This window comes from Chiloscyllium plagiosum, unplaced genomic scaffold, assembly GCF_037043375.1.
Source record: "Chiloscyllium plagiosum isolate Xiang-an unplaced genomic scaffold, Cpla_swu_hap1 HiC_scaffold_31, whole genome shotgun sequence".
Classification (NCBI taxonomy): Eukaryota; Metazoa; Chordata; class Chondrichthyes; order Orectolobiformes; family Hemiscylliidae; genus Chiloscyllium; species Chiloscyllium plagiosum.
Window position 1 is genome coordinate 53,828,731 of NW_028270169.1, and position 16,296 is coordinate 53,845,026.

Here is a 16,296-nt window from a genome sequence, read left to right on the forward strand (position 1 = left end):
CCTATCTAAAATCTACAAGCACAATTCAGAGTGTGATAAAATAACCCCCCCCTCCCCCCCCCACTTGAGTGCAGCTCTAACAACACTCAGGAAGCTTGACACCATCCAGGACAAAGCTGGTGTTTGATTTGCATCTCATTGACAAAACATTCACACGCTACACCACCAAAGCACAGTTGGAGCAGTGTGTACCATCTACAAAATGCACTGCAGAAATGAACAGGGCCCCTTACCAAGCACTATCCAAAGCCACAAGCACTTCCATCTGGAAGGACAAGGGCAGCGGGTCCTTCGGAGCAATACCACCTACAAGTTCCTCACCAAGTCATCCTGACCTGGAATATTGTCATTTCTTCAGTGTTGCTGGGTCAAAATTCTGAAACTCCCTTTCTAATTGCACTGTGGGTACCTACAATGATGAACTGCAGTGATTCAAAAAGGCAGCTCACCACTTCTCAAGGGCAATTAGGGGTGGGCAGTAAATGCTAGCCAGCCAGTTGACTTCTGAATGAACAAAAACATAAACCTGAAAACATAAAATTGTAAGGTCGAGGAGGCTTATTTCTTTATGTACTTTGTCTGATCACCACTAAACTCAGTTATAAAGGACAAGAAGTTAATGTAAATTTCTGCATATTGAAGAGCTGCAAGCCTTCACTACTGAGTAGAAATGCATATACTCAACTAAATCTCTTCAAAATAATGGATGCAGTGCTCCAAGATGAGAATGAAAGAGAACATCACCAAGAATTAGACAAATTAGCATGAGTACCATACTAATCTGCAACAAGATGCTCAGACCATCTGCTTGTACACTCCAAGGAAAGTTCCTCATTCACTATCAGAAAAGCTGAAAGCTCCATCATGACAATACAGAACTGGAAAATGGTGCTTGGTACTGCCAACACTTCCCAAACCAAATGAAGAACTGAGAATGTGTATGTATCTCACTCAGGATTCAAAGAGATTCATCCAATTCATGACAGTCTGATCATATTAGAGAAAAACAAATTCTTTGCCAAAATTAGACGCAAACAGTGGATTTTGACAGTCAAGATTGCCAACTACGTTTATCATGTCATTTGGATGATTTTGCTTTAACCATTTATCTATCAGATTTATTCTGCATCAGAAAACATTTAGGGAGCAATTTCAAGGACCATTTACCACATGGATGATATCCTGGTACATGGTCAGATGAAAAAGGAATCAGAGAAGTTTTGAGAGCATTATAGAATGCAAGCCTTACGCTCAATGAGAAATTCAATTCTCAAAGGTGACAAACATGTCTTTGGGACAGTATATTAGAGAAGCGATCCAAAAACGACTGAGGCCATAGTGAATTTCTGGCACTGAATTGTGTCAATGACATAACTGCATCTTAGGCATGGTGAACCAAATAGGAAAGTTCATTCTTAACTTACCCAGACTCACACAACCCATAAAGGGAAGTTTTGAAGCAAGGTCAGCAATGGTACCGGAAACAGAAATGGACTGCAGCTTTTCAGAAGATTAAGGAGAAGGTACTCCACTCAGACATATTATCTCATAATAACTTACTTACTTACTAAAGTATCCATGGTTACAACATTCATGGAATTAGCTGCAGTTTTCATTCCGGTGCAGAATGATGGAACCAACAAACTTACATACTTCACATCAAAAACACCGTCAGAAACTAGAGAGAGATATGCCACAATTGAAAAAGGGGTAATGACTGTTACATGGAGATTTGAAAGATTTGAAAATTCCAGGTCGAAGGAGAACCAAGGATACTAATTCAATTACCAGAATAAAAGGAAATCACAGAAATGGCATTGCAAATACAGAGATTCAGGCTCAAACTAATGAGATACAGCATGGTGGTGTACCCCTAAGGCGCAGCACAGAGTGCGGCTGACACAGTATCCAAATCAACAGTGCACCAGACTGACAAAGAAATTAATCCTCATCAAAAATGAATCACATTCAAAACTAAAACCTCTGCCTGAAAAGGATCCAAATAACATCTAGCAGATCAAGTATTAAAACAAATTATGACAGAAGTCAATGAGGCAAGAGATCCTAAAACATAGGAGTCACAAAAATCAGGATGAGACCTTAACAATCTGTATGGTAGGCAAGTATTTAGAAAGAAATATAAAATTTATCTAGTTGTATTGCATGTGTGCCAAAAACAGTCAAGTGCCAAAAGAACCATTATTGTTATCAACAAATCCAGAAAATCCTTGGAAAAGGTTATCACTAGATTTATTCATCTTCAAAAGTAAGAAATATTTATTCCTGGCAGACTACTATACATCTATAGCAGAGTCAGTGATTCAAGCACTGAAATGTGATTTTGTAGCACATGGCTTCCCAGAGGACATTTTGGATAATGGACCTCAATTTTTGAATTAGGAACTCAGAAAGTTCACTTTGTGACAAGTTCTCCAATTCACCTTCAATCAAACAGAGAAGCTGAGAGAATGATCAGACCATAAAGTTGGCAATATCCATGAGGACTGGAAATTAGCATCACTGATATACAGAGCAACAACATTAAATACTGGCTATTCACCTGCAAAATTACTCATAGGAAGATGATTAAAAATGGAAATATGTTGTTAAGGTGCACTCTCAGGCCAGATATAACCTCTCTCCACAACAAAAAGGTCAAGAAGATGGAAGATAGACCAGGTTGTAGTCCAACAGGTTTATTTGGAAGCACTACCTTTCAGAGCGCTGTTCCTTCATCAGGTGTTGTGGAGAATAAGATTGTAAGACACAGAACTTATAGCAAAAGTTTACAGTGTGCAATTATATATTGAAAAAGACCCCGGATTGTTTGTTAAGTCTCTCATCTTTTAGAATGACCACGTTTGTTTCAGTTCTTTCATATGTAAATCGCAAAACCTTTTTTTAAAAGTTACATTCTCAAGTGAACTTTAACAAGTAGTGTCATGTCGGCCCAGATAATGTATTGAAGGTGTTAGCTCCCCATGAGGCTGTCTGTGCCACAATGGTCAGACTGATCTTAATCTAAAAAACGGACTTACAGATTCTTACATGGATTCTTGAAGTTTTTGAGCAAAGTAAACAGAAGTGGTCAAACTCAAGACACAAGGCAATCAATGATCGACTCTGAGACCCGATCAGTAAGTCTGGATAAGAGATCAGAGTGTTTACTAGAACCAAGAACATATGAATACCTGAGGGAACATTCAAGACAAACAGGAAGACATTGATCTTACTCAGTTCAAGAATAAAGCCTAAATATAGTGATAAGTGTATTACATTGATTCCTGTACAGAATAAGTACAGCAGTTCCAGGAATGATAGAGAACCATCACTTTCTGTGGACATCAAGCAAACCAGGTTGGGGTGTGCAGTGGGAATTCTTGACTATCTTAATTTGGGGAGGAGTGGGATAATAATGATAATATACTATTGCAGCTTTATACTCCTGGTTGCCTTTGTGTAGATAGCTGACAGATGCTGTGTGCTTTTAAGTTGCTGAATATTTAAAGATATATTCACAGTTTTCTGATTGAAAGTTTTATTTTCCTTTTTTTTTCCTCCTTGGATGGCTATGGCAACGGCAACTGAATATATGTTTTTTTTTCTCAGGCTAGTACTGTCTGGTCAAAATCTGCATCACTGCTACCACCTTGTAACCAGCAATAAGCTCACTGCTGTCAAGATCTAGTAAATGATCTGGAATATAACTGTCACTGACTCTCCTTACTGGTTACTCTACCCTACTGTTAGAATGTTGGGTGGACTTGCTATTGATGAGCAATGAATAGGTTTATTATATATCACTAAAAATCAAGTTCAATTGTATCTAAACTGTCGGGGCGGCACGATGGCACAATGGTTAGCACTGCTGCCTCACAGCGCCAGAGACCCGGGTTCAGTTCCCGCCTCAGGCGACTGACTGTGTGGAGTTTGCACGTTCTCCCCGTGTCTGCGTGGGTTTCCTCCGGGTGCTCCGGTTTCCTCCCACAGTCCAAAGATGTGCAGGTCAGGTGAATTGGCCACGCTAAATTGCCCGTAGTATTAGGGTAGGGGTATGGGTGGGTTGCGCTTTGGTGGGGCGGTGTGGACTTGTTGGGCCGAAGGGCCTGTTTCTACACTTTAAGTAATCTAATCTAAACTGTTTTTTTCTTGTGAGATGCCAGGCTCAACCTATTAATTTACTTTGTAACTTTTAAAATATTCTCACACAGTATTGGTAACAAGCACAGAAGCAGAACTAATTAAGACACTGTTTAGATCCTCCCAGGAAGAATCCTTATATTCATATGGTGAAGCTTATTTTGCAATGTCAAAATGGTATCGTGAAACTATTCCTACTTTGTTTGACATTTTTTGACCAAGTGACACAGTACGTTGTATCTATCCTGTCATAGCTCCTCATAGGAGAAGGTGAGGACTGCATATGCTGGAGATCAGAGCTGGGAGTGTGTTGCTGGAGAGGCGCAGTGGGTCAGGCTGCATCCAGAGAGTGGGGGGGGTGGGTCGCCATTTTGGGGATGAGCCCTTCTTCATTCCTGGGGTGGGGGGGGGCTCGTGCCTGAGGCGTCGATTCTCCTGCTCCTTGTATGCTGCCTGGCCTGCTGCACTTTTCCAGCAACACATTTTCAGCTCATAGCTCCTCATAACCTTGAATGTTACCTCTCACCTTCTGAATTCCAGATAAAATGGAGCCAATTTATTTAGCTGCATTATAGATAACCCAGGAATCCAGCAACTGAGCCTTTGCTGTACTATCTGCAATGCAAGAGATTCTGGGTAATCAAAGATGGAAGACGGGAAAAATTTCTGGCTGTATCAACTGCTCCTTTTTTTTTGAGGTAGTTTAGGTGCTGGAGGTGATTTCCTCGAATTCCAGGAGCAGCAATGACTGTTTTATATGCTGTTGCATTGTTTTGTAACTTGAGAAAAAAAAAGTCAAAACAACAGCAGTTTTAAAAGGGAGAAGAACAGACAAAGGAAGCACATGGTGAGGTCAGTGCAGGAGAGAGAGAGAGAGAGAGAGAGAGAGAAAACCTGCACAGTTACTGCCTTTGCTGTTTGAATTCATGTATCGTTGGACATCGGAGTGCATCTGGGAAAATTATCAAACAGTGAAATTCACAACTGATCTTGGAGGAACTGTTGGGCGAAGTTCACAGCGCAGAATCAGATAGGTTAATTGTTGTTTTCAGTGTGGCCTACAGAGAATCTGCAGTAGTGAGTAGAGTGGTTTCTTCCTTGATTATATGTTTTTGGAGATATGTCTCTTGATTAAACTTAAAATATAAGCCATAGCTATTTATTTAACCTGGGGCAGTGTTTGTAGAGAAATGAGACGGTGTTATTTTCTGGGTGTGTAGATTGTGAAGGAGCAGAAATGACCTTTAGTAGAGTGACATGTGCTTCTTATTTCAGATGTGGGAGTTTAAAGAGAGTTTAAGGGTTACTGCGGATTATATCTGCCATAAATGCTGTTGGCTGTGAATCTTATCAGATCGAATGGATCAGTTGGAGCGACAGTTAGAAGCAATGAGGAATTTGCAACAGCAACAATATGTGATGGATGGCAGTTATAGGAAGGGGGGAAAGTCTCAGATGCAGTCACATAGATGGGTTAACTCCAGGAAAGGTAAGAGAGGTAGGCAGCTAGTGCAGGAGTCTTTTGTGGATATACCCATTTCAAACAGGTATGCTGATTTGGACAATGTAGGGGGTGATGGATTCTAAGGGGAACGTAGCATGAAAGGCCAAATAGGAAGGGTTTGGTGGGTTATGGGCTGAGTGCTGACAGGTGGGACTAGATTGGGTTGGGATATCTGGTCGGCATGGACGGTTTGGACCGAACGGTCTGTTTCCATGCTGTATATCTCTACGACTCTATAGGTAATTAAGAACAAGTTACCGGAATTATGTAAATCGAGATGTCAAGGTTCTGGCGTTGGACTGGATTGGACAAGGTCAGAAGTCACACAATACCAGGTTATAGTCCAACAGATTTATTTGAAATCACAAGCTTTCAGAGCGCTGCAGACCAGTGCTCTGAAAGCTTCTGATTTCAAATAAACCTCTTGGACTATAACCTGGTGTCGTGTGACTTCTGACCTATGTAAATCAAGGAAGAGAGAAACTGGAGGGAGATGAAGTCATTTAAATATGTAAATATCAGCAGAGAAGAACAGCAAAAATAAGCATATGAAAGAAAAGAACTTGAATATTACGCATATAGCTATATCAGTAACCTGTGATTACATAAACGTAAATAAAGAATATTATTCCTGAAGAAAGTGAGCATATTATTCCAAGATAAGAATGCACTAGGGATACTAGAGACCACTTAATAGAAAAGGAAGCTGCCTCTAATGTTATGTAGATACCAACAGCCCAAAGATAAATTGAAGTGGTATCATAAAATGTTTGCAGCAGTCAATCAAAACATAAAGCACTTGCCACATCTTTATCTTCTAACTGTAGAAGTACTGAAATAATTGCTTCTTGTGGTATTTTGCATATAGTGATACTTTCATCTGAGCTCTCTTTGCCCCATTGATCAATCTTTAATTGTGCTTTTGTCAGTTTCTGTGTATGTCCCAGTGAACTACTTTTTCCTTTCTTGCCTGCAAAAGAGTTTGTTCCTCTACCCTATGTGATAGATGATCAAATCGGGAACCCATTCTGCTTCCTCTTACTCTTGCTGAAATTGTCCATTCTGCTTCTCAGCATTATGCCCTGAAAAGGTTTTCCATCTACCCTTTGTGTAAATGCTTTGAATACCTTCCCAATTAATTCAATTCAGTTGTTTCCTTTAAGCTAACCTTTTTAAGGTTACATCTTTGGTTGCTGATCCTTGATATTTTGGAACTGCTTTGCTAATTCTTTTGAAATTGTTTTCCTAACCTTGAGTTCCATATCCTGCATGTCATCTGAGTCACTTACAGGTACAGGTCACAATGTGCACTACTTCCAGTGACTTCGCTGAATCATAGGCTGTTGAACTGACACCCACAGCGTCTCTCCATACAAATCACTTGAGTGTTCTTAATCCTGATTTATTAGACAGAGGATGCTCATAGAATCATTCAACATGGAAACAGCCCCTCCTTCCAACCAGTTCATGTTGAACATAATCTCAAACTAAACTAGTCCCACCTTCCTGCTCCTGGCCCATATCCATCCAAACCTTTCCTATTCATGTAATTATCCAAATGTCTTTTAAATGTTGTAATTGTACATGAATCCACCACTTCCTCAGGAAGTTCATTCCACATGCAAACCACCTTCTGTGTAAAAAAAAGCCTCTCCTGTCTTTTTTTAAATCTCTCTGCTCTCACCTTAAAGGTGTGCCCCCTAGTCTTGAAATCCCCCATCCTAGGGAAAATACAACTACCATTAACTCTATCTATACCTCTCATTATTTTATAAACTTCTATCCAGTCACCTTTCAACCTGCTACACTCCATCATCTCAATAACATTCCTATGATCCCTACCCCAACTGCTGTGCTTATCCCATCTTGCCATGATGTCAACCTGTGATCTCACTCTTTGGTTTTTTGACCTGTCCCAACTTCTCATGATCACATTTCTGATTTTTTTCTGTTATCTCTGGATACGTCTCTTCTATGAAACAATTGCAATCAATATCTAACGATTATTTCTGAATCTACCTGATCTGCCTAGTTTCATACTTGGCAAAACTGGTGATCCTCATACAATGGGTTTCCAGGGCACAGCCAATGCTGGCATGATGAGTCACGTATAGGCACAGATCACAATGTACACTGCTTCTGGTGACTTCCCTGAACCACAGGCTCATGCACTGACATGTACACCACCTCCCCATATAAACCACTTGAGTGTTCTCAATCTTCATCCTTACAAAGCCTCTGACTTGTCATGTTGCTCATCCAGGATTCAGTCCTGGATGAGCAAATAAGCATCGGACCATTGGGTGAGAAACTTGTTCACTTAGCTTCACACAACGCAGAACCACTTCAATGACAGGCGGAGTCATGAGCTGTCCTTTGTACAATAATGCTTAGAAGCAACACCTGATGAACAAATTTCTCCCCATTCTTCTTTATCTACTTGGCACTGATTCCATCCCTCTTCCTGGTCACCGTATGAGAATAAAGTAGACTCTGCATATTTGGCGCTCTGTTTCACCCAGAGATGAGTTTCCAGCCATATATCTGCTCCACCATCTAGACACCAATTGATTCCGCCTCTGTAAAGCACCCAACCATCCTCGGTACACAAGTAGTCATTCAGGTCACAGCTGCACATATTTAACATGCACCAAATCCTAGTCAGACATCATCCATATGCTCACTGATGTACATTGGTTCACATTTGAGCAACACCTCAGGTTTAAAATTCCCACATCTTTGCTTTCAGATTTATTTTATTCTCTCATGTAACATGAGCATCACAGGTTGGGGCAGCATTTATTGCCTAAACTTAGTTGCCCTTGAGAAGGTGCTGATGAGCTGCATTCTTGACCCGCTGCAGCCCACATACTGGAGGCTGGTCCACAATGCCCTTAGGGACAGAATTCCAGGATTTTGACCCAGCAAGTGAAGGAACAGTCATATATTTCCAATTCAGGAATGGTGAGTGACTTACAGTGGTGTTTCCATGAATCTGCTGCCCTTGTCTTTCTAGATGGAAATGGTCCTTCATTTGAAAGCTGCAGTCTAAGGATCTTTGGTGAATATCTGCAGTGCATCTGGAAGGTAGTACACACTGTTGCTACTGGGAGTCAGTGGTGGAGGGAGTGGATGCTTATGGATTTGGTGCCAATGAAGTGGGCTGCTTTGTCCTAGATGGTGCCAAGCTTCTTAATATTGTTAGAATTGCACCCCTCCAGGCAAGTGGGGAGTGTCCCATCACACACTTAATTTGTGTTTTGTAGATGGTGGGCATGTTTTGGGGAGTCAGGAGGTGAGTTACTTGCCTCAGTGATCCTAGCTTTTGACCTGCTCTTTTAGCCATTGAAATTATATGGCAAGTCCACTTAAGTTTCTGGTAACCCCAGGGATGTTGAAATGGAGAATTCAGTGAAGGTAACATCATTGAATGTCAAGGGGCAGTGATTAGATTGTTTCTTATTGGAGATTGTTATAGCCTGGCATTTGTACGGCTGATTGCCATTTTTCAGCCCCCAAGTCTGGATAGTATCCAGATCTTGCTGTATTTGAATATGGATTGCTTCAGTATCTGAGGAGTTGCGAATGATGCTGAATGTTGTGCAATCATGGGTGAACATCCCCTCTTCTGACCCTATGATGGAGGAAAGGTCATTGATGAAGCAGCTGAAGATGGTTGAGCCTAGGACGTGACTTTGAGGAACCCCTGCAGAGATGTCCTGGAGCACAGATGAATGACATTCAGCAATCATTCCTGTCTGCCAGGTATGACTCCAACCGGCAAAGATTGTGCTCCCTAATACCATTGATTTCAGTATTGCTAGGGCTCCTTGATGTCGCACTCAGTCAAATGCAGCCTTGATGTCAAGAGCTGTCACTCTCACCTCCCCTCCGGAATTCAGCTCTTTTACCACGTTTGACCGAAGGCTGTAATGAGGTTTGGAGCTGAGCAGTCCTGCCTGAACCCAAACTGGGTGTCACTGAACAGGTTATTGCTGAGCAGGTGCTGCCTAATAGTACTGTTAATGACAACTTCCATCACTTTATTGATGATCGAGACTGATGGGGTGGTAACTGGCTGGTTGGATTTGTCCTGCATTTTATGTATAGGACTTACCTGGGCCAAATTCTATATTGTCAGGCAGATGCCAGTACTGAAACAGCTTGGCTAGGGAAGCAGCAATTTTTGGAACACAAGGGGAACATCACTTTCAATTCTTCTCCAGTCTGAGAAATGTACATCTACACTTCCCCTCTGTTTTTTATCTTTAAAGCCAACTTCTAATCCAGCTATGCCTGTCTCTTCATAGGGTAAGCGGAACAGTCCATCTTCTGCAGTTACACTGGCACCATCCCCTACCACTTCCTCCGCTGCACTGATGACTGTATCAGTGCCACCTCATGCACCCATAAGGAGGTTGAACAGTTCGTCAACTTCACGAACACCTTCCACCCTGACCTTAAGTTCACCTGGACCATTTTGAATACCTGCCTCCCCTTTCTGCACCTCTCCGATTCCATCTCCAGGGACCAGTTCAACACAGACATCTATTTCAAATGCACCAACTCCCATAGTTACCTGGACTAGAACCCCACCCCCACTAACCCCATAAAAACACAATACCTTACTCCCATTTCCACCACATCTGCCGAATCTGCTTCCAGGAGGAACAATTCCAATTCAGGACATCCCACATGGCCTTCCATTTCAAGGACCACAATTTCCCCTCCCACATGATTAATAATGCCCTCCAGCGCATCTCCTCCATTTCCTGCACCTCTACCCCTGAAACCCAACCCTCCAACCGCAACAAGGAACCCCCCTGGTCCTCATCTTCCACCCATTAATCTCCGGGTAAAACGCATTACCCTCCACCATTTCCGACACCTACAATCAAATCCCACCATCAGAGATATATTTCTCTCCTTTGAGTTTACTTTGAGTTTGGTTTGGATCTGGAGCTCTTCTGAAACCATGATTCCATTCTTGATGAAGGGCTTTTGCCTGAAACGTCAATTATCCCGCTTCTCGGATGCTGCCTGACCTGTTGTGCTTTTCCAGCACCACTCTAATCTAAACTCTGGTGTCCAGCATCTGCAGTCTTCACATTTGCGTTGCTCTTATGAAACAACCTAGGTCAGGATGGTAAGTGCCTTTTCCAAAGAACCTAAGTAAACCAGGGCACAGGGCTAATTTATCAAATTATGGGACTGGGTTACCAGAACCTGGGACAGGATTGGACCCTACAACGTCCGATATCACTGGCAGATCAACCTTTTATGGTTGTGCTAACCGAGTAAACTAGCTGAACTAGTTTTTTAAAGGACAGAAACATGAAATGTATCAGTATACACCAGGATTCTTACAAACTTCAAGGTTTATAGATTATTTATTTCATAATGGATATGAAACAATGCTACATATGTGTTGCCCCACAGTATAAACTTTTGATGATTCTTGCATTCATCACACACATTCAAATTCCCAATTGTAACAATCCTATTCTCACAAGGAGGTGGTAAGGTAATGGAGCATCCTGCATAAAATCAAAACTGCCATTTTGTCAAAGACATTGCGTTGTGTGATGATGGGTAAACAAAATTTTGATTGTAGGTTAATTCCATTTCAAAATGTCTGCCCAAACTTGGCAGTTTCCCTCAGAAATTGCAAAGTAGGATACTGAAGTGATACATTGTCTCATGTCTGAGTGATCTCAACATTACTGTTGATGTGGAAGGCAAGAGTCCAGTTTAGATTACTTACAGTGTGGAAACAGGCCCTTCGGCCCAACAAGTCCACATCGACCCACCGAAGCACACCCACCCAGACCCATTCCCCTACACCTAACGCTACGGGCAATTTAGCATGGCCAATTCACCTAACCTGAACATTTTTGGACTGTGGGAGGAAACCGGAGCACCTGGAAGAAACCCACGCAGACACAGGGAGAATGTGCAAACTCCACACAGTCAGTCGCCTGAGTGGGAATTGAACCCAGGTCTCTGGCGCTGTGAGGCAGCAGTGCTAACCACTGTGCCACCGTGCCGCCCCAGTTCATAAACACAGGCGAATATTTGGTTCACCTGTACAGATGAGTGCTTAGTTTACCTGCACAATCTGAGTACCAGTTCACCTGTACATTCTAACTGCCCAGTTTACCTCCACAGTCTAACCGTCGAGTTTACCTGTGCAGGCTGAGGGCTGAATTCACCTGTACAAGCCAGCCATGCCAGTTTCCAGTCAATACGAAAGGGCTGTAGACTGTAAATGGAACTAATGAATGAAGTATAATAAAACACTCATTATGTTTATCTATTATAGCTGATGCTGTGTACATCAAGTAGACCTCAGAGCACTAACAGTGAATTCAAACTGAACTATTTTGTTGTAAGGCAAATACATAAAGCTGATATGATTCAGAAGACTAGGCAGTGAGATGAGCATTCGAGGGTGTTGATATTGCTGAAACTAAATATTTAAGTGCTAAATTGAATAAGCATGTCCATAAGGCCCCTTACCAACTTCTACAGATGCACCATCAAGAGCATACTGTCCAGGTGCGTAACGGCCTGGTATGGCAACTGCTCTGGCCAGGACCAGAAGAAACTACAGAAGGTGATGTGCACAGCCCAGGCCATCACGGCAGCCAACCTTCCATCCTTGGACTCCATTTACACGATTCGCTACTACAGAAAAGCTGCCAACATCATCAAAGACCCTTTGCATCCTGGTAACAATCTCCCACAACATCCTCCGTCAGGCAGAAGGTACAGAAGCCCAAACACTCGCAGGTTCACAAACAACCTCTTCCCAGCCATTATTAGACTATTCAATGGACTCTTTAGCCTCAAATAATGCTGATCTTGCTAGTATTGATCTCTCTTGTATGCCCTAAGCAACATAACCTGTATGCCTCTGTCTAAATCTTTTGCTCTGTACATCCTTCCTTACTATGATCTGCCTGTACTGCTCATAAACAAAGCTTTTCACTGTACTTCGGTACACATGACAATAAATCAATAAAATCAATCCTTTATATATGAAGGCCTCTCATTTTGATCAGTCTATTGGAATAGAGATGCTGAAGTGGAATAGAGAGGGAAAGCAGAATAAGTGTCTGCTTTTTGACACATCACACTGACAGAGTTACACAGCAAGAAGACACAGGTACCCCTAGGACCTGACTTGCCACTTGGTCAGGGAACAGCAAATGGGAGAAGGGTGATAGGAACCCTACAGGAAGGAAAAGACATTTATAAAGACCAAGGCAGTGAAAACAGAAACCTGCCAATTCAAATTGTTGCGAACATGCACCATAAATGTTACTATAAAGTGGGACATTTGCAGGTGGCACAACTTAGCACAACATGCATGACAAATTGAAAACGAAAACCGTGGTTTGATAATCAGCCAAAATCTCAACATTCTGATTGTGGATCTGACAAGAACTGCAAGTTAATTTGTGTCTCAATGGCAAAATAGTTTAAATATGGTTTTGATCAGTGCTTACCTTAGTTTTAACAAGATGGTACAACCTTCCTAAATAGTTGCATTCTTCAAGATTTCCTCAGATTCTACAATAACTTATGTGACTTCACTGCAATTACTTTAAAGCAGGAATATACAATCTTTGTCAGTCAGCAGCAAACCATTGTGCATTCAGGATGAAAGCTCTTTTGCTGTTTTGTGAAACCACGCAGACAGACATGTAAGGAGTCAGTATTGTCTGCAGCTGGGCTTTCATGCAAACCACAGGAAGACCTTTAGAATAGAGTGAAACACTGAAGCATTAATATAGAACTTTTCTGGCATTAAAAACACCAGAGGTAGATCCTGCCTGCACCTGCAATAAAGTCAGATGGGTTACTTTTATGCATGATCCTCAGTTCCCCTATCACATCAGTTCATCAAATCTTTCTTCGCTGCCAAAAGTAGTATGTATAAAAAGCTGCGAGTTGTCACAGCCAATGTTTAAAGACTTCCATTTAAGTATCACCAATCCCACATCCTAGGCCGTTCAAAAGCAATTGTCAGTCAATGGAACACCTTTGAACCTTTGTCACTTTTGTCATGTAACAAACACAGGACACAGCACACAGCAAATTCCACATCTATACAACAAATGACCAGATAACCTGTTTCAGTTTTTCTGAAGGATAATTGTTTGCACACTTTGCTCTTCTTCGAATAAATTTGTGGGATTGCTTGCATCCACCCAATAGGATGGTGGCTCTGCTTGTTGTCTCATCTGCAAGTGAAAACTGTGACAGAGCAGCAGTCGCTCACTCAGTCAAGCCTCATGCTAGATTTTGCAGCAAAATCTCTGAAAGAGGGCTTGAATCTGATCAGGAGCAACAGTGCTTAGTGTGCAATATCATCCTATCTGAAGGTGGGATGGCAGTCTGAAGGACTAAATTACTGGGCCTCTTCAGTTTTCAGCTGACTACACCATTAACATTCTTGCATTTTCTTTCAAGTACTGTGTTCACACAAATGAATCCAATAAACATTTGAGTGAGATTGTGTTTGAGATCTACTGATGATCCTTTGAGAATGGACACCACTAGGACTGATATGGCAGCCAATATATGCAAGGTGGGACTTGAATCCAGACCTTCTGGCTCAGTGATAGGGGCATTGTTCAAGAACAATGGGCAGTATGGTAGCACAATGGTTAGCACTGCTGCCTCACTATGCCAAGGGATCCAGATTTAATTCCAGCCTTGGACAACTATCTGTGTGGAGTTTGCACGTTCTCCTTGTGTCTCCCTGGGTTTCTGCTGGGTGCTCTAGTTTCTTCCCACAGTCCAAAGAAATGCAAGTTAGGTGAATTGGCCATGTTGAATTGCCCCGTGTCCAGGAAAGTGTAGACTAGGTGGATTAGTCATGACAAATTCACAGTTATGGGGGTAGGATGGGGTTTTGGGTCTGGGGCGGGGAGGTGCTCTTCAGAGGGTCAGTGCAGACTCAATCGGTCAAATGGCCTCTATCTGATCTGCAGATAATTCTCTGAATAGATTACACTGAATGAGCTGTCATCAGCTGTGTCAATTATTGGACCTAATTAACCACAATGTCCTCAGACCAGGATAGAGCTGACATCAACCAATGCACCCTCCTCAACAATTACAATTGAAATTTTACCTACCTCAAAGAAGGTCTTTCTCCTTTGGCGTGGCCTTATCCTCCATGCCTTGTCTCTTTCTCCTGCTTCTGCTGTGTCTTCCTTTGTAAGGGTACGTGGCCAAGGCAACCCCATGGACAAGGCAGAAGGGGGGACTTGAAAAAAATGATCTGCCTCAAAATTCTGGAATGCAGCTTGCAGGATTTTTTTTAGAATCAAAGCTGAGACAATGTTTCTAATCGCTTCACTCAAAACTAAAGTATCGGACAAAGTTTACAACTTGAACTACCTCTTCGTTTGACAATGATGCAGATAACCCGGTCCTCTTTCCTTCGTTATTCAGTAAGATGAAGTTCTGGTCTAAGAGTTGGAACTTCTGAAACAGCAGCTTTGATCCTTGTAAGGCTACCACTAACACAAGCCTGGATCATCTAATGTCAACAGTGAATTCCTATAGAATTTATAAAATGAATCCAATTCCCACAAATGAATCTTATCTCAAATGTTCAACTGTTCACAATTATAAAGAATCAGAATTTCAGGCCTATCAATTTTTTTCCTCCAATTTATAATTATCAATGCTCAGGATTATCAATTCAAAAGTAGAGTGGATGAAAACGAGGTTAGTAGCAATGTTAGAAATGGGCACAAATACCAGTAAAAAAGCTTAAACAGTTGAGTTAAGAAGCAAAGTAGGCTCGCAGAGAGAAGTCAGAGAGAAAAAATGCTTCAACAGCAGTCTTGCAATTTCCTCCTCCGAAGGTTTTTGGTGCAAGTAGCATTGGTGGAGGTCTGTGACATATATTGAAACGGAGAGCACTAAATGATGGGTTAGGGGTGCAAACCTGCATGTAATCTTCTCAAAGACAGTGAAGTTCTGGCTGATTAATTACATGTATTTCCATAATGTAGCACAAATATTGGTTAAATGAATCTTTGCATGCAAAATGTAAGAGGAACTATCCCTATACTGTTTAGAACATAGAACAGAACAGCACAGCACAGGCCCTTCCACCCACAATGTTGTACCGAGCATTTATTTTAATCTAAGAGCAACCTAATCTACACACCCCTCAATTTATAGCCGTCTATGTCCTTGCCCAGCAGCCACTTAAGTGTCCCTAATGTCTCTGACTCTACCCCCACCGCTGGCAGGGCATTCCAGACACACACCACTCTCTGTGTAAAGAATCTACTTCTGACATCTCCCCAAAACCTTCCTCCAATCACCTTAAAACTACGACCCCTCATGACACCCATTTCTGCACTAGGGAAAAGCTCTGGCTATCTACTCTATCTCTGCCTCTCATTACCTTAGTTACAAAGAAGACACAGCAGCAGGTTATAGTCCAACAGGTTTAATTGGATGCACGAGCTGTCAGATGCTACTCCTTCATCACCTGTTACAACCTAGATTTGTGTGAGTTTTAACTTTGTCCACCCCAGTTCAACACCGGCTCCTCCACATCATCTCATTACCTTGCACACCTCTATCAAGTCACCTCCCTTCTTTCTCCTCTCCAGTGA